The sequence below is a fragment of the Sminthopsis crassicaudata genome, chromosome 4, assembly GCF_048593235.1.
Source record: "Sminthopsis crassicaudata isolate SCR6 chromosome 4, ASM4859323v1, whole genome shotgun sequence".
Lineage (NCBI taxonomy): Eukaryota > Metazoa > Chordata > Mammalia > Dasyuromorphia > Dasyuridae > Sminthopsis > Sminthopsis crassicaudata.
In genome coordinates, this window is record NC_133620.1 from 188,902,346 (window position 1) to 188,923,007 (window position 20,662).

Below are 20,662 nucleotides of genomic sequence, written 5' to 3' on the forward strand. Positions count from 1 at the left end.
ATATTAATAATTGGAGGTTCTTTAAATACAATTTTCTCTGTTTTTAAATTTATTGGTGAATCTTGTACATTGTAAACATATGCATGAGAAATTGATGTCTTAGTAGTAGAGATCCTTTAAAGCTATCTGTATCGTATGTAATGCTGTATGTATATAATGTATGTTTAAATCAACAACTAACATTGTATGGTCTTATAGTCTCTGCCCCTTTGTATCATTTGTGTAAATTTAAATATGTAGATCCTTGTAGAAAACTGTTTTCACAAGCTTAGTCATTCTCTTATCATTCCATCAAATATACCTGCAATATGGATGCCAAACAGTCTCATAAAGATTTTCTGAAGATCAGAAAGTAGGTATATCACTCAGTGGTTAATAATATCCCCCCAAACCCACTGAGAGAATATCAATATCACTCATAATATTTTTTCCATTCTTTGGGTATCTTCCTTTCACTGAGATGTTTTACAAATAAATATGCTAATCTATCAAAATTATGTCAAATCCATCACAGAAGTTTGATAAATGTCATTACAAAATTATATTTGTCAGTGCAACCATATATTTGTGTACCCCCTCCCGACAAATAGATACAATAAAATTAACTGAACAGTGACCCATGTTCTAAAGAATATGAAAAGCATGTAGTAAGATAGGCATATGGTACTCTTTTTATTCCTTTGTTCATCTTTTATTTAAGCGCACTTTACAAATTTATCACAATTCTTTTGGAATATTAATTGAAACTATCCTACTTCAAGTTCAGTCAATGAATACTGTAGTTGTCTTTCAAATAAATTGTTTTACAATTCACTTCTAATATTATTTCTTCACATTCATCACGTGCATATTCCTTTTCTTACTGGAATTTCAGCTATGCTTGATACGAGGCATTAGCTGATTCATTTAGAGTTTGGATTTTGTCACTTATTGATAGTATATAACCTGATATAATTAAAACAGATTATTCTACTTGAAAATAATATAGGGACTAGTAAAGTAGGATGCTTATAATTAAAAATAAATTCAAATTCATCTCACATTGTTATTAATTAAAATGGTAGTTTCTGCAATTTTCTCCCTTATGTCGGCATCAATATTTTATTATCTGTTTAAAGGAAAGTAAGTCACCTCTCACAAGTAAATGCCAATTCATCTCTTTTTTAAATTTAAATGCAAATTCTTTGTACCTTTTACCTTTTACATAGAGATAACAAGACAAAGTAGAATCTGTCTATGATTTGTATTGGTTAACAAAACTCTTCAAAGCTTAAATTATTTTATCACTATTGTCTAAAAAAAACCTTCTTTTATACTTAATATCAGCAAATCCATATTTTAACTTTATTTTGGGCTTTATATTTCATTATGAGTACTGTGAAGTTCTTCATTCTGTGTAGCTTTTTGAATTTTTTCTTCTTTTACTGAATAGGAGTTATTCTGGTTGTTATGAAATCCTATGTATTCTTCATGAAGCAGATTTCAATTAAGAAAGAATGAGAATATTTGTTAATACATTATTACATTATAGAGGAAGCTTGCTGGCACAGTGACTAGAGCAATGGAATTGGAGTCTATTCTTGCCTTAGACACTTACTAGCTGTGTGGCCCTAAGTCTCTGGCACATAGTAGGTACTTGATAAATATTTATTGACTAACAAGTTCTGTCTGCCTTAGTTTCTTCATCTATAAAATGGTATAAATCATTAAGAGAAGCACTGAACATCAATGAGCCCCTTCCTACCTGATCAAATCACATCTCATTATAACATTGTTTTCCTAGATTCAACATGGCATTTCTTTCACATTCCCATCCTAGTATGTTAGGGATATCAGAGGAGATAGTGACAGCAACATAAGAAGATCCATCAGGGAAAATTGGATACCTTTCAATGGAAAGAACTTATTTATACAAACAAGCAGGAGACACAGGGCTCCCAAAACATTTATAGGTAATCCCCATGACTCTATGACCGGTAGCACACATTTGAAAAATTCTATAAAATGAGATTATTATGATAGCACCTATCTTTCATGTGTTTTGTGAAGATGAAATATGATTAAATTATTAGTAAAGCATTTTGCCAACCTTAAAATGTTGTATTTAAAATATAGAAGGTTTTCATATTTGTTGTACAAGAAATGCTATCTGTAATAACTACTTATGATTACGTAGCACTTTAGAAGTGATTTTTCTCATGGTAATATTGCTACTTGATCATGTAGCTATAATTATCCCTATGATACACATGAAATAAATTGAGTCTGAGAAAATAAGGGAATTGCTCAAAGGCACATTACTACTAAGTGATAACAGAACTGAGACTTAGACCCAGATATTGACTATTCTTTCCTCTGCATCTCTTGCCTTCCCTGTGTAGTATTAAGCCATTAAAATATCATATGTATAATCAACACAAGGTTCTTATTTGTATGTATGTAATGAACCATGGATTTGTCATTTAAAGTTTAGTGATATTCTTCATGACTATAAATTCAAGAAATAACCTTTCTCTTAGGAGCTTCTTTAATACCAAATATGTTTCTAATTCCCATCAATATAGTGAAATAGAAAGAGCTCTAATTTGGGAATTAGGATCTCTGGGTTCTGATCTTGAACAAATCACCTCCCTGCTCTAGGATTCGTTTTCTTTATGAGTAAAATTGGAAGATTAAACCAGTGATCACTGTGGTCTCCTCTACATCCAGCACTTTTATTTGTCTATTAATCCAAATCCCACATTTCCTTAAAATGCAACTCTTAGATCATAGGGACACCCATGGATGTTTTCCTTGATGGGTTTCCTTATGTTGCTGTTACTATCTCTCCTGAGATCCTTAGGATGTGATGCCTAGACCACATCCCATTATAGGATAGGGATGTGAAACAAATTTCATAATGGGTCTTGGGAAACAATACTATAACAAGATGCGGTTTGATCAGGTGGGAAGGAGCTCATTGATGTTCATTCTCTTAGTCACTTAGCAGGGTACAAAGAGGGTTAACCTGTTTCTCTTCTCAAAATGTATCAGGTACATGGGGTTCCTGGATTGCCAAGTGCTTTAATACTCTTTCATTTGACTTAGGTACAGAAATAGCATCTCTCTAATAAAGCTATTTTTATAGCATCCACACCTGCAGCTGGTAGAGCCATTTCTTTTCATATTTAGGTCTTTTTTTCTGAACTCAGATTTATAAATGAATTGAGTTTTTAGTAAATAATCACACTGATGAGCAAAAATTGTACATTGTAATATAGTACATTGAAGGATTATAGATGTAAAATTTGGGACTAAAATAATCTAATGAGTTTCAGAAATATGGCAATATAAAAATGAATTTGAGTTGTAGTTTACCATGCTATTAATGTGTAGGCAGAAATTATGTATCCCTTCTATAATTTTGAGTCAAAATATGTCTGTGCTTTTGGATCAATCATGTTATGATTCATATGTATATATGCATATACACATAAATATATATACATATGTGTGTATACACATATGCATATGTGTATGTGTATATATTCCTCTTTGAGCAGTTATTCAACTAAGAAAGCAAAAATGTCAAGGCAAACCTTTTTAAAAAATCATAAAAGGATTATTCAAAACATTGACATCCTTTTCATTCTTAATAAATCATAATCTTTCAAAGTTCACTAAATTTTCTGATTAAAAAGTACAATAGGGCTTTGGAATTTTCCGTTACCATTAGGCTAAAAAGACCTAAGTAAACTCAAAATAAAGTTTTAAAGATTCTACTTTAGCCACTAGAGGGAGCTTTTATTTTGTGGAAAGGTAAAATGAAAAACTATTATTAAAAATTTACATGGGGCAAAAATGAATTGTAAACATTGACTCTGTCATTAAATGTAAAATTTCCAAAAAAAAATCACAAGTTTCTGGATAGCTTATTTCTCTTCTAACCCTTTTAAATGGTTTAATTCTACTATAGCTTTAAAGTTTTCTATTCCTAGAATATTTATGAAAAAACATGTTTAGATTCTTAAATGTTAGCCAAATACTGAATATTGTAAAGAAAATATTTTATATTCTTCCCCTAAATCAGTATAAATTACAACTCTTAGAATAGAATTCTTTTCCCAATGTGCTTTAAAATAATTATTATTATTGATATATAAAATATCTGTTTGTTATTTATATTTATTGACTTCTTTTATTAGTCTGTATCACTTTCATGGAAATGGCTGTGCATATGAAGCAAAGACTAAAGCTTATCATTCTTCTTCTCTTTTCTAAGGTTCACAAAGAAATGATATTGTAAGAATGACCAGGCATTCCTGTGTTTCATGCTGTTTCCTGCAATGAGATCAGTATTTTATAATAAGTGTTAAGCCTCTGTCTTGTCTTCTTGCAGTTTTGATGGAGAGGACTATATATCCTAACTGTTGAGAGAGAGATGCATGTGTTCAATAGCTATAGCTACTGAACTCTTTTTTGCAATGACTATATAAACAATTGGATATGCAGCTCTTAACATACCAGCATGAACCACAAGCAATGGAAAAACTAAAATTTGTTGCCCCTGAATTCAGTGTATCTTTTTAGCCCCCCTTTTTTTTTCAGTGTGCCACATAGGCCAATTGTCTATCTGTCATTGCATAGTCATTTTGCAAGATTTATGGGTGTGATGAACTCTGATTTGGGGAGGGGGAAATAAGACTCACATATGAAAAGATTCATCTTCATCTGAGTGTTTCCTTCTCAAGGATGCTATTCCCAATTTGTTTTTCTCTTAAACCAACAGGAAGCCCTGTGGGAACTGACCTATTCAGGGTTCTCGTTTTGTGGATAAGAATCTAGGAATAATACTCATCAATCATCCTATTTATATCGGTATCAACAAAAACATTCTTAAATATCCTTAAAGACCTCTAGTGGCAGGTACAAAATCTATGTGTCTTTCAGTGAAATGTGATAGGGATCAAATCTGTTAGAAATCATGTGTCTGTGTACTGGGGTCAACAGCTAAAACTCCAGATTGAGGCTTAGTTATTTGTATTATTTGTGGCCATACTTCCTATGGCACACTAAGGTCACTATTCATGGAATTACTGAGTTCATTAAGTATGCAAAGGCCAACTAAACTTCCAGTTTTTCTATGCTGATTTAAAGCATCAAAACTTAGCTCAAGAACTAATTGCTAATAAATAAATAAATAAATAAATAAATAAATAAATAAATAAATAAATAAATAAATAAATAAATAAAACAAGATAGGAAGAGAGAATACATCTTGGCCAAGTTCAAGTTTTCTTATGTCTTCAGTTATGCATGCTTAACATGCTTCTAAACTATGAGCAGTAGGAGAGAAAATGAATGATAGATTATATCCCTTCATTCTCCTGGAAATTTACCATAGATATTTCCATGGATAATGGAAAATTCCACATGTATTTAAGGAAAAAAAATTACTGTTGCTTACAGAGAAATTATCTAATTATAATTTGTTGATTGCAGAGATAAGTATATTATGACACAGAATTATGTCTATACTATGGCCATCTACAATTCCAATATATTTGTGAAGGAGAAAGCCATCTGCATCTACATAGAGGACCATGGGTCTGAATGTGGATCATCACAATGTAGTATTTCCATCTTTTTGTTGTTGTTTGCTTGATTTTTTCTCATTTCTTTCTTTTTTGAGCTGATTTTTCTTGTACAACATGATAAATGTGGAAATATGTATAGAAGAATTGCATATGTTTAACATATATTGGATTACTTGCTGTCCAGGGAAGGGGATGGAGGAAAAGAGGAAAAAATTTGGAACACAAGATTTTGCAAGGGTGGATGTTGAAAACTATCTTTGCATGTATTTTGAAAATAAAAGGCTATTATAAATAAATATACTATGGCTGTCTGGATTCTTTTTATCCAATTTAGAGACACATGGCATATTATATAGAGTGTTGGATGGCATGTGTGTCAAATTCTGCCTCTGACACTTATCAGTTGTATGACTTAGTTTCCTCATCAATAAAAATGAGGATAATAAATGTATTGCTTTCATTAATACATTGTTTTATGACTCAAATGGTATAATGCATGTAAAGTGTTTTGCAAATTTTAAAGCATCATAAATATATCAGCAGTAATTGCTATTAATCAAAACAAGCTATAGTACTCATGAAACCTTTCATGACCTTCAATTCAAGAAAAAACATTTAAGCTTTCTACTGTTAAGTAATGAGGCTAAAAAGAAAATTCATTAGTCACTGCTCTCAAAGAGTTTGCATTTCATTGTAGGGGGGAGAATATGTATACATATAATAAGCAAAAACAAAATTTACATGAGGTAAATACAAAGTATTAGAAAGAGGAGAGAAAGGATCATGGTAGATGTTATAGAAAATGGAAAATGAACCAAAACTTAAAGGAATGATAAAAGTGGTGGTGAAAACATGACTAATGTGGAAATATGTTTAATATGATTTACATGTATAACATCAGTGGTACTGAGGAGTAAAGGACAAAGGAGGAAAAAATGAAAATCAAAATCTTATAAAGTAAGTTTACTTGTTATTGGAAAAAACCAAAATACTATTAATTGAAAAAAAAAGTTGTAGTAAAGAAGAAGAGCATCCCAGACAAAGGAGCAATCTCTACAAAGGCTCAGTGGTGGGAAATGAATGTCAGGTACAGAAAATAACAAGTTGACCAATTTGATTGAATTGTATTATGGTAGTGCTGTATCAGTTTGGAAAAGTAGGTTGGAAATGGTGAAATAAAGCAGTTTTCATTTGATGTTACTAATCCCTTAAGCTTTGTATACTGTGAAGTGACATAAAGTCGTCCAGTATGGTAGATATGTATATGTCTGTATAGATAGATAGAAGTCAGATATAATATGTATATGTATATTTGTATAATTATGTATAATCATGAGAATTCTAGAAAAGCATTCACATAATGGTTGGCAAAATTACTTTGGTACTCAGTGATTACGACTAACCATTTAAATGTTGGGTATTGATTTGGTATTCAAAGGGATTTTATGTATATTCAGTGCACTTTCTTTTTAGTTACTATATGTTAAATACATTAATTAAAGGGGATTTATATGTGATAAATTAGGAAAAACAATGAGTTTTCAATGCTTTGTTCTCTACTTCTGATTCAGCTTCAGCATTTTGAGGAAAATGTAACCTAGGTTATGAAAAATTCTATATATACATATATTCATATGTATACCTACATATATGTATATGAACTGTGGAACATCATTCATTATTTAACTTCAGTCTAATTTTTATACTACAATAATAAACTTAACCTACTATTGGCATGGCAATTGCTTCCATTCAATCTGTGTTCAATTTGTTTGATTCGAGTATAACCCATTAATTAATCAAGGATTTTTCGATCATTTTCAAATGTTCTAAACATTAATATTTTATATAAAGCAATCAGAGTAAGAAAACATCAGCACCATCCAGGACAAAGATTTGCTTTATTCCATTAAATTTCCTGCAGAAGGAATATAATAAATCATAGACAATTTAATGTAGAGGTTCATAAAATGATGTTCTAGCTGCTACTCCCATAGAAATGTGCTAGATGTCTATAGCATTTCTTTTCTGTATCACTAATTTCATCACTTAATGTTGTCATTGATACTTTTTCTTGTTCTAGTATAGTTGAAAGAATGCTAAAGTCAAAGGAGAAGAAATTTAAAACCCTGGATCTCTAGTTCCTGAATGTATGACTTTTTCAAGTTATATAACCTCTGTGAGCCCTCATTTTCTTTCTTTACATGTATATGTATACACACACACACACACACACACATACATATATAGATATATATTTGTAGTATTCCAAAAGTCCCAGTGCAGTTTTAATTCTTTATAACTTGACAACTATAAGTGCTAGGAATTTTAAATGTTAATTATATATATTTTTTAAATATTGATTTTTTAAAATTAAAATTCAATATGGCAACTGTCTTGTGCTATACATTGTCCTTGTCAATTTTCAAACTCTAAGAATTTCATCAGCTTCTGCTCAGTGACTTAAAGAATTGCTTTGGTAATCCTAGCCTTAAAATGATCCAAAAAAGCAGACTCTTGTGACCCACAAAACTAAATAAGGGGACAAGAAATACAAATAATTAAAATTTTAATAATATTTTATTTGTTTTTAGAATTTATAGTCCTGAAGTTATGAAAGCTTAAAACTGAACCAGAAATTTTGGGGGAATACACACACATACAAATAACACACACACACACATATGTGTGTGTGTGTGTGTGTGTGTATATATGTATATATATATATATATATATGTATACACACATATATATATATACACACATATATATATATATACTACATAAATATATGTGTGTACATTTATAAGAGAGAGAAAGAAAGAGTGAGAGTATAAATTGAGATTGGCCCCTATGGTGGAAAGCAGGCTTTTCATGCAGCCTATATTCTACCACTCTGCTGCAGCTACTTCTCCTTCTGACTCAGCTTTTTTCATCTCCCACTGATGAGTTTCTCCTGGTATCTCTATTTTGAAGAATTTTCCCAAGATTTGCTCTCTAAACTTTGCCACTACAGATCAATGATGCTTTTTCCTCCAACCCTGTTCCATCATTCTCTCATTTTCAAGCCTCTTTTATACGTTGTTTTTTTCCACATTAGAATGTAAGTTCTTTGAGGCAGGGAATGTCTCCACCAAAGACATAGTTAAGCAATTAAAAAATGTCTCTTGGCATGATTTAATTGTGATTGTTTATTAACTAGGGAACCAATATAGAATTTTGGAGATAAAAAGGATTTGTGAGAACTAAATAATTTAGAATGAACAAATTAACATGCTATAGTATTTCTCTCCTTTAATAGAAACAATAAGCATAAACTTTATAGAAGTTGCTGAGGATAGATAGTATTAAGCAGTTCCTAATAACAATATGCACTATAGCATCCAGTAAAACAGTAGGGTGTATATCTCAGTAAATACAAGTTATGATAACTAATTAGGTCTATGGCACATGATTGGCAAGCTAGTTGATATAAGTATAGTTGACAATGAGTCACATTTACTGTGAATTCAGTAGAGTGTGAAAGTCTTCCCTTAAGCAGTGATAGGAAAGAAATGTTAAAGTAGTTCATAAACAGTAAAATAATTTATTGTTGTCCATGCTTTCTAAAACCAAAATTAGGAATTAAAAGTTCATGAATGGTGCTTTTCCATCAAGGGCAGCCTGCTTTGAAGAGATTTACTCTGCCTCTGTGTGAGAGTGCACACACACACACACACACACACACACACCCCATTGCTGACTTCATCAAGACTATCTGCATGGCTAGCTACATGGAACACTGAGAGACAAGAAAAGTAAGACCTATATCTAACAAAGCTACATGATAGATGCACACACATGAGGCTTTCTAAATAATTTAGCTCATCTTTATTTATTCCTTTCATTCTTATATGGTCAGTGAAAGAAGCACATGATTAAGTTTTAGCAGTCTCTGTGCAATTATTTTTACTTTTTGTAGAAAACTACCTTTGGAAAGAATTAAAGAACACTTTTCCTAAAATTATTGAAGGTTCAGGTAATAGTTGCTCATATGTCTTTTTTGGGTTATTCTTTTTCCTTCTTAATTATACATCTTACTTTTTATGTTCAGAAGTGTCGAAATAAAACTCTAATCCTAACCTTAACCCTTTTTTATACTTACATATTTAAGGTTGTATATGTGTATATAATCAACACATAAGCTTCCAGTAAGTCATCATGTGATTATTAGAAGCCTTAATGAGTATACAAATGAGCTACATGTCCTCATAGAAGCAATAAAAAAACAAGAGCAACTTTTCCATTCATATTTTTCTCTGGAATAAAGTTACCTTGCTTTTTGAGAATCACCAGTAGGCGGAATAAAGTTACCCTGCTTTTGAGAGTCACCAGTAGGTGGTATAAAGTTACCCTGCTTTTGAGTATCAACAATAGGTGATGATTTAGCTGAACTACTCAATTATATTCAAAGCATGTTCAAAAGATTATGTTCAGTTCTGGAAGCCCACATATGAGGAAAGACATAGATTAGTGAGAGAACATCTAGAGGAGTGCTTCAAATTTATGTTATATGGGTCTAGATTGAAGAGACTGACTGGTTATGTTTATCCTGGAGAACAGATGACTTAGGGGAAATATAATAGCTTCAATTAAACAAGCTTATATTAAGCCTCAACTATATGTCAAGCACTATGCTAGGATTGCAAAATACAAATACTTTCACCCTCCAAATACCTACCCAAAGCAAAAAAGGAAACAATTCCTGCCTACAAGAAAGCTATATTCTAGTAGGGAAAAATAATTTACACATATAAGTAAATATAAAATATTTATAAATTAAATGTGAATAAATGTAAATGTAATTACCTAGGAGGAAAAGGAAACAAACAACTGTAGGAAACTGAGTAGACATCATGTGCCTCCTCAAAAAGTAGAGGAATTCCCATTTTTTGAATGTTTTTAAGCAAGGGCAAAATGACTGCTTGCATATGAGAGATGGTACTTGAATGGAATCTGGAAAGAAACTAGGAATTCATAACATGACTCAAGAGGGCTCAATTCTAACTTGTACAAAAGACTAGAGGTTTAGAGAGGCAGGCAATCAAATGTAAAAAAAAAATCTATTATCTACATATTATAAATATCTATCGAAGAAAGATAGTCAGATAGATAGATAAGGAATAATAAGAATGCTTACTTGTCTAGACTGTAGGATGTGTGAAGGAGATTTTAATGTGAAAGCCAAACTATGAAGAGTTTTAAATACCTGTGGAGTTTTAATTTTGCTCTGGAGGTGATAGAAAACTAGTGAAATTTATTGATTCAAGTGATCAATGGAACAATATAGTCAGACTTTTGCCTTAATAATATAAACAGTACATTTGAGTAGAGGATAGATTATAGAAAGAGAAACTGGAGGGAGGAAGACCATTTCAGAGGTTTCAATAGTACTCCACTTAAGAGCCTGAACTAGGGTAGAAGCAGTGCAAATTGAGAGAAGAAAGAAAAAGGAAAAATGGTGCAAAGCTAGTATTGACAAGATTGGCAAATTATTAGATTGGAAAGGGAACAAAAGTGAATTTGAGCAACTGAAAGGATGACAATATCCATACTAAGAATGTAGAATTTAGGTAAAGTGATAGGTTTCACTATGGACACATTAAATATATATCAATGAAGCATGTAAGGTGCACGGGAGGGAGATGAGAAAAGGATGTATGTGTTTGAGAATCATCTTCAAATGATCATTGAACTCATGAGGGCCATTGTGAAGGAAAACAAATGCTAAGATAAAGTTTTGATTTCCATCCACACATGAGGAATATGACTCAGATAATTATTTGGCAAATGAGACTGAGAAGTATGAAGATAAAAATGCAGAACCAGGAGAGGTGTGTTACAAAACCCAAGGAGGAAATCATGTCCAGGAGGTGGAGGCAGTAGCCAGTATGCAGCATTGTATAGATTTAAAAGACTCAGCAAATCAGCTAGGAATTAAAAGTTAAGATACATTTACAAATTTGGAGAGACCAATTTCAATCACATTGTGGAATCTGATTATTTCTCTTGGAATTTTTCCCCCCAAAAAATAAAAACTATTCTCAGTTATCATACAGATTTGAGGAAGACTATTTTTGGACTTAGAAAAGAGGTTCTTAATGTTTTCTTTTCTCACTGCCTTATTAATTATATGATCCTGGCTCTTAACATATAAATATTTATTCATGGGATTAAGCTTCTCTAACCAACAGGAGCACTATAATCCTTTAGCATACAGAGGCATTAACCCTCAGGTACCAGGTTGATACTAGGAGAAAAACTGAGAGCCTTAAAGAGACATATGCTGTTAATGAAGAGCTTCAGAAAAATAACATCATTAAAAATTTTATACAATATCACTAAGTTTAATACCACAATAATGTATTGCATCAAAATCATCTTGCAGTTATTATTCTTTTATCAAATAGAAATAATGCTTCAGTACTTACTAAGTTTAAAAAATGTACGTTCAAAACCATCAGAGACTCATCAAATTTTGATTGCTGAAGATCATTTACTCCAATATACCCCCCAAAGGCATCAATCTTCTCTCCAACTTCTTTGTTTGCACATCATCTAGTTAGTCTCTACTTGAACAATTGCAGAAACATTTTGGAGTTCTGCAAAGTTCAGCACTTTATGACGCATGATATTTCATTGTTGGGTAATTCTAATTAGTCAAAATTCTCTAATTAGCCAAAGTTGTGTACATGTAACTTTCACACCCTCATTTTGCTTCCTAGAACCACAAAAATTCATTTTTAAAGCTTTTGTAAATATTAAAAGAATTATCATTTCTATCCTTTCACTTTTGTAAATGTTTATTTCTTCAACCATAACTCAAGTGATAAGATTTTTAGACATCTTGATATCCTAGTCATCTTCCTTAGAATACTTGATTTTGTCAGTCTTTCTTTAAAAAAAAATAACGTTCAGAAGCGGACACAATACTCCAAATGCAATCTGGACAGTATAGCACAGTGTATTTGCTTCCTTTCTTGATATGAACAATGGATTTCTATTATTGTAACTTAAGATTATCTTAGGGTTGTTGCAGTTGTTTTAAGCAGCCATATTGGAGTATTAACTCATATTTTAGTAGTAGTCAACTTGAATCCTCAGCTTTGTTTATTGCATAACCTACTGTAAAGGCAGATCTGCCCGTTCCATATTATGTATAATCATTCTTGAGTTTTAGTTTTATCCCAATTAAATTTTATCTTACATTTTCTTTCTGCCATTCCTACCTATTAAGGCCTTTTTGAGGTTTGTTTTTGCCATTCAGTGTATTAATTATCCCATGAATCTGTATATCATGATACCACTTTTCAGATCTAGAGGGTCAACAAACTATAAACTTATCTGCCTGTATTATGATTTTCATTATGCTTTCTCCATCTTTTCCAGATGGATATAATGAGAGATTTTATCTAATTTTGTGTTAACATCAGGATATACTATGAATCCAGCAGTATCTAGTAGTATAGAAATAAATATTGAACCTCTGAGTTCATTGAATAAGGAAGTCCCAAGGAAGGAAATCCCTCTTCTAATGCTAATCAAGGATTTCTCTACAACTTAGTCTTAGAGAGTTTTGTTAGAGCTCTGAGAAAATTAAGTGATTTGCAAAGGGTCACCCTGTCAATATGGGCCAGAGGTTAACTCAAGGCTTCTAGCTTCCAAATCACTTTCCTCTCCATCACACCATACTGCCTTTTTTCTAACTGTATTCAGAGAAAATGAAATGTGCTTTATTAAGTATGACTTATTTATTATTAAGTCTTTATTTATTGATTGATGTCAAATAGAATAAATGCTAAGTATGATTTTATAATATGTTCCTAAATTTAACCTTTTTCCATATTATTTAATAAGGCATGTTTCTTAGGCAATAATAATGATCATTCATAATTATAATAATAATAATAGATATTTGTATAATGGTTTAAGATTTGCAAAGCACTGTTATATCTATCATTCCATTTGATCACTTCAAGAATCCAAGAGATTAAGTATAGAGATAAGTATCCCAATATTACACAACTCTTACATGAGATTAGCTGATAATGTGGAATCAAAGTAGGAAGCTGGGTGGTACAATAGATAGAGTAATGGACTTAGAATTAGAAAGACTCATCTTTGTGAGTTCAAATTTAGTTTCAGACACTTTTAGTACTGTATGATCCTGAGCAAGTCACTTAACCCTTTTTGCCTTAGTTTCCTCATTTGTAAAATGAACTGGAGAAGGAAATAGTCAATCATTCCAGTATATTTGCCAAGAAAAGTTTAGATGGTGGCACTATGTCAGACATGACTGAAAAATAACAATATCATAAAGAATCAAAGAGCTAATAAGTATTAAAAGTGACAATCAAACTCTGGACTTGTTAGCTCTGGTTTTATAAGTATAATCACTACAATGACATGTACCTGAATTTGCATAGCAATAACAACAACTCTTTTTCATTTAGTTGGTATTTCCAGTGGCAGTTAGCTATTAGCTCATTTGGCAGCTGATTAGTGAATGTGCCACATAACTGTGAGAAATTAGACTAGACCCAGCTATTTTGGAAATGTTTTTCTATGTTGGTGAAAAGTCCCTATGCACTAGAAGAAAATGATCTCTGTTCTAACTCCCCTAGAGGGTGAGCTGAGAGTGAGATTTCAAAACACGATGAAAAAAAATAATAGGTATATGGCTGCAACCTACATGATAATCAGGAAGGAAAAGTAAGAAAATATTAAAACCAGTGGCAAAAATCTTTTGTGAAATATTCTCATATTCTCTCTCTCTCACACACACACATACATACACACATACATTTACAACAGCTTCATTTGTGACATTTTATGCATAGAGGCAAGTAATTTTTTTATTTTTAAAAAACCACATATATCTCCTGTTTTAAAAAAAAATTTCCTATCATATTATCTTTTATGCAAAGGCTTTGACAGTACCAGAAGAAGAAAGAGCACTTAGTAATTACAAATAGTTATTTTAGAAATAAAAATACATTCCCAATGAGCTTACATGACAAAAGGAAGATTTAGCAGCAACAGATATATACCATCTGGTATTCCAATCTCCTTGAGGAAAAAAATAATGTGTGTAGTAGTATGAATTCTCCTAGGATTTCACTGGGTGAAAAATAGAGCTATAGAAGTCCACAACCTTGAAGAAAATATAATCTCTTTCAGTATTGCATTTTCTTGTGTGTTATCTTCCATTTAGAACAGTCTTCCAACGTTAACCTGATCTTGGATAGAAATGCATCATTTGTTAAAGGAGCTTCAGAATAGAACTTCATTCAGTTAATGTTTTCACAATAGTATCTTTAAAAAGCTTCCCATCCACCCTTTAAACCTAATCAACTGCTAATTATTCCAGAGCTCCCAAAAAAGAACAATGGTTTGAACTATTTGTCTTCTTAAGCTTGCCATACTGAATGCAATAGTCATTCTCTTTGGTACAGTGCACACTTTAAAAGCTGATTCATGCTGAGTTTAATGTGGCTTTCAAAAGACTGCTTTTGGCATGTTAATTAGATTCTAAAAATGTAACTCCAAAAGAGTTTTTTTTAAACCTTCATATTCAGTTTATATGTTTTACTTAATCATTTCAAAATTGTACATAAGAAGGAAACTTCCACAAAACCTCATGTAAAATGAAGTGTGGCATTCCATCAACTCTGGAGAATAGCAGTTGCTAAAATAACCCAAAGCTGCCAGTCTTCTGCTACAAAGAACTTATATGATTGTGACTAGTTAAAGAGATCGGTTACTTGTTATTGTCACTTTTAAAAAGCATCCTTGCTGAAGTGTTAACTAGTATTGCACTAGTTTCAAGCTAGCAAGTATAATTTTAAAGTTTATGTAAAGTAGACCTTTCAAAGGATTTCTTGTTTCAGTGATAAAAACTGATCCTATTGATTTTTCTCAAGCACTAAAACAATGATATAGACTTGGTAACCAGAACCATGAGAATAATTGACACAATAACAACAGCATTGCAAAGACAAAAAACTTTAAAAGATTTAAGAACTCCAAATAATGACCACTGATGAGGATTCAAGGGAAGTGATGATAAAACATGCTCTCCATATTTCCTGACAGAGAGGTGATAGACTGAGTTCATGATGAGACAACTATAGTTTTGGACACGACCAATGTTGGAATTTGTTTTCCTTGTTTTGTGCATATTTGTTTTAAGAATTTAGTTTTTCTTTATTTTATTTTTCCAATAAGAGTGGAGAGGGGGTGGGAAGTAAAGAAAATAGATCTTTGTCAATTTTTTAAAATTAAATAAAATCTTAAAAAGAAAAATATGGACTTGAATTCATAGACCATATTTCTAAAAGAAGCTTAGAGGATTTTGTTCATATGAAAAACATTTATAACAAGTGATAGTATCCTCAATTGATGTATAATAAAATTAAAACACTGGTTTGACTTATAATTTGATAAAGTGGAAAAGGGGGCAGCCAGGTGGCACAGCAAATAGAACTGGGACTGGAATGAGGAAGACTCATTTTCTTTCATGAGTTTGGCCTTAGACACCTATTGACCTAAGTCTCTAGTTCTTCATCTGCAAAATGAACTGGAGAAGGAAATGGCCCCCAGTTCTAGTATCTCTGCCAAGAAAATCCTCCAAAATGGGGTCAGAAACAACTGAAATGACTGACCAAAAACAAAAATTGGAGAGATCACTGGCTTTGGAATGAGAGGGTCAGGGTTCAAATGCTACTTTGGGTGTTTAATACATACTAATTTTGAAAGACATTTTACTTCTATGGACTTCACTCTTATCTGGAAAATGAAGGACTGAACTATATGACTTCTAAATTCTCTTCCAGCCACAAATCTATGATTTTATAGATTTTGCACAAGGTCTCAGCATTTCTATGTGTAAAACAGATGTCAGAAATAGTTTCTGTCTTGCTTGGAATGGGGAAGGGGAAAGAGAAGGAATTGGGAGAGAAACAAGAAATCAGTGAAATAGGCATTTGCCTACTATTTCTCAAAATAGCATGAGGCTATGTGAGGTGATAGAATAAGTTTAAAATTTTAACTGTTTCTTCTCAGAGAGAAAGGTGTTCAAGTTTCTTGGGTTTACTGACTTTTACTCTATTATTTCTTGTACTTGAAGCTATTTTAATACTTTTTTTCTGCCCAAAGAACAGTTTATAAAAAGCCCTGGTTAGTATCCAGTTTTTCTAAACTGATGAATGAATCATCTCTTGGGAGGATTCTTCATTAGTGAAAAATTTGTGATTTTTACATTGGATTGTAAATTCTGTGATGTCATTTTAAATATATTTAAAGGCTGAACTATTGTGGTAATGGAAATGATGGATTTAAGAAATGAAATAACTGAAAAAAAAATGAAAAGCATTTATTGAGTGCTTTCTGTATACCAAGCATTATACTGAGTATTAGTGATACAAATATTTAAAAAGACTGTCTCTATTTTTAAACAACTAACTTGCTAAAGAGAAGACAATATATAGGGGAATAATAGCCATGGAAGGGAGATTTGGACTAAGTCATCAAGATGACAATTAAAACTATAGGGCAATCTATTGATTTACCCTTTCCAGAGAGAATAGATGTGTTAAATTAATTTTAGCTCTCAAAGGTAATTCAACATAATTCCAATAGACTTGTGATGAAAAGAGCCATCCATATCCAGAGAGAACTAAACCAAGCTTGGTTGTTGTTTTTTGTTTCTTTTTGATCTGATTTTTCTTGCATATCATGATGAATATGGAAATATGTTTAGAAAAATTGAACCTGTTTTAACTTATACTGGATTGCTTGCTGTTTAGGGGAGAGGGGAAAAAGGAGAGGGGGAGAAAAAATTGGAACACATGGTTTTGCAGAGGTGAATGTTGAAAATTATCTTTTCATGTATTACTATTACTTTTGTTAAAAAAAAAAAAAAAGAATTTGGCTCATAGAGTAAAAGGTGGAAAGGGGGGTGGAGGAGATAGTGTATGCTCTTAACAAATTAAAGAAAGATGAATATTCATGGCTCTAAGATATACAAAGTCCAGTGACTTATGTCCTCTTAACTATAGTCTATGGTGATAGAAGTTAGAGATTTAAGCCCTGTTCATTACAAATATTATTTCATTTGACCTTCACAACAACCCTCAGAAGTAGCTGCTATCATTATCCCTATTTTATATTTGAGGAAACTGAGGCATACAGATATTGTAACTTGTCCAGGGTTGCACAGTTGCTAAATGTATGAAACTTGATTTGAATTCAAGTCTTCCTCACTCTAAGTGCTTTATTCACTGCATCACTTGTTTACCCAAGAGATGCATCCTCTAAGTAAATAAAGAAAGAATGCCATATTGGGGGGGAGGTGAAGTCTTAGACTTAATAAAGAAGAAAAAAGAGAGAGAATGACTGAGAGAATACAAATAATTGCCAATCCATACACTCAGTTTCCAAACTATGTAAAATATTTGTGAGAATACTATATAAAAACCCAATGAAGGCATTCTTGATATTGATGTTAGAAGAAAACAGACAAGCACTCAAAATCACTAATCCACAATAGATGATATATTTACAATTTCATAATTTCTAAAAGGTAAAGAAATTAGAAGATCCCACTGAGATTATTGTTTATAGACTATAAAAATTAGATTCAGTAAGGCAGTATGCCTTAAACATGTATAAGACATTTAATAATTGTTGAGTTGCTGAATTGTAAGATAATGAAACCTATTAAGTTATTTCAATCCAATATCATAAAGCCTCTGGTCAAAATGAATTAAGTTCTATTTATCCTTCTTAATTTTCTCACATCTACCTTTTCCTTTCTACTCCTCTTATACCACATAGTTACAATTTTTATTATGTCGTTCTTAGATTATTGCAGTATGCTTCTCATGAAGCTCTTTCACTCATCTGTTTTTCAAACCATCATGTCAAATTTATCTTCCTAAATCAGTTTGCATTATTTCACTCCTTTCCCTAAAACTTTCAATGTCTCTGTAATAACCTACAGATTAAAGTTAAACTTTTTAAGCCTGGCATTCAAGGTCCTTCACAATCTGACCCCCATCTTCTTCTTTCAATTTAAGCTATCCAGAATCTCAAGTCAGGCTGACCACACACCATAGTCTCACTCCAGTCATTGTAATGTCCGAGCTAACTTTTTTGAGGATCTCTGGACGGGCCTTGTTCTTAGCAGGAGAGTCATCATGAGGATGGTCAAGGTCTGAGCTCCAGCTTACACACACTCGAGTCTGCTTATTTCAAGTCCTCTCAGCCCTTAAATCCCTTAATACAATTATATCACTACAGCACACTGAGCATGTGCCAACTGTAGAAACATTGCATCACCATACAAAGCACTAAGTATATGTGAACTAGAGAATCATTATCTCATCAATCACATTGAGTAAACACCCTGCTGTAAGTATTTTTACTTCAAATATACTTTTCTCAGAGTTCCCCAATATCTGCATGACTCTACAAGTCATGACTTTTTGCTCCTGCCTGAGGTAACTCCATAAATCAACATCTTGATCCCCCTACCCTAACATTATTCCACAATCTGGTTTCTGATGAGCTTGCACTAAACAATATAGTTGAGACAAATTTAACCTAAAGCTAAGTCTTTTCAAAATTGCCCCTAAAGCTTGAAGGTGCAAAAAGGAACATGTATATGCCAAGAAGTCTCCCATTTAGTAACATAACTACAGAAATTTCTTTTGACTTCCTTTCCACTTGAACCAAAAGCTCCTTTTCTAATCTCCAAGATTACATCATTTCTTGTACCACCACCCCAAAACAAAATTGTTTTTAAGCCAAAAATAGCTAATCTTTCATTTCCCTTACTCTTTCTCCTTCAGTTCTTTTTGGATAACTATCACTGCTTCAGAGAGTTTGAAGCTAGCAATAAATCACAACACTCAGGATACAATTACTTGTCTCTCCCCCAACTTCTTATTATGTGGATTTTTATTGATGTATTAGACCCTGCTCAGACCATATTCCTCCATGAAATATTCTCCAGTCACTGTTTCCCATAGTGATCTCTCCTTTATCCAAATCTCTTTGTGTCTCTTATTTGATAATTAACATAGTCTGTTTTTTTGCTTTTCATTTTTAATATTTATGCACTTTATTTAACCATCCAGATTGTAAACTCTGAGGGCAGAAACTGTTTTATCTTTATTCCACTAATGGAGTCTGGCAGATTGCCTTTTAACAAGTAAACTTAATTAATAATTTTGAATAGGTGAATTAATTAAATCAGTAATACTTATTTTAGTAATACAAGGAAGGGAGAGGAAGAATAGAATAAGCATTTATTAAGCACCTACTATGTTTCAGGCATCATACTAAGCACTTTCAAAATATATCATTTGATCTAACAGATATTTTCTGAAACAGATTATAATATCATCCACAAACAATAAACTTTATGATAGATAACATAAAACAGCAAACCTACAGTCTACTACTGGATCTGTCCTTGCAGTTTTTTCATTATGATAAGATTTGCCAAACATTACATTGTTCTGACATGAATTTTGAGAACTTGGAGATATATCCATGACTTGATGAGGCATCAGAACAGGATTTCAGAAAAGATGCATGCTGTTATCACTAAAAAATTACTAGAAGCATACATTGAAGAATTTATTTTGAAAACTTTTCATTTGACTTGTTTATACCAACAGAAAGGAGTTCATACATTATTCCTTTCAAGAATAAATATAATCTGTTATTAATTATACTAGCATCATTAATAAGTAAGTATCTACATATCCTAGATAGGTATCCTTTGAGAATGAAGTGGACTTTAAGTTCTATATAGACATACTGACTTCTCAAATTTCTCATATTGTTATTGTCTTTTATTTTTATTACTTTTTATTGTCAGGATGTATTGAAGCATATTTTAATGGCTACCTTACCCCGATCCCTCAATTCTCCTTCTCCTTTGTTTTGGTTCATTTTTTAAAATTTTATCATTTTTTCTTTCCTTCAGTACATCATCTTCAGCCATCATAAGACTCCTCAATGCTTATAATGAAAAT

The 20,662-nt window shown here is 31.9% G+C and overlaps 1 protein-coding gene across 1 annotated transcript in view; it reads left to right on the forward strand.

Annotated features, from left to right (window-relative positions):
* The window catches only part of HS3ST5 (heparan sulfate-glucosamine 3-sulfotransferase 5), a 301,119-nt gene that overhangs the window by 49,280 nt on the left and 231,177 nt on the right, over positions 1–20,662 (forward strand). The window lies entirely within an intron of this gene.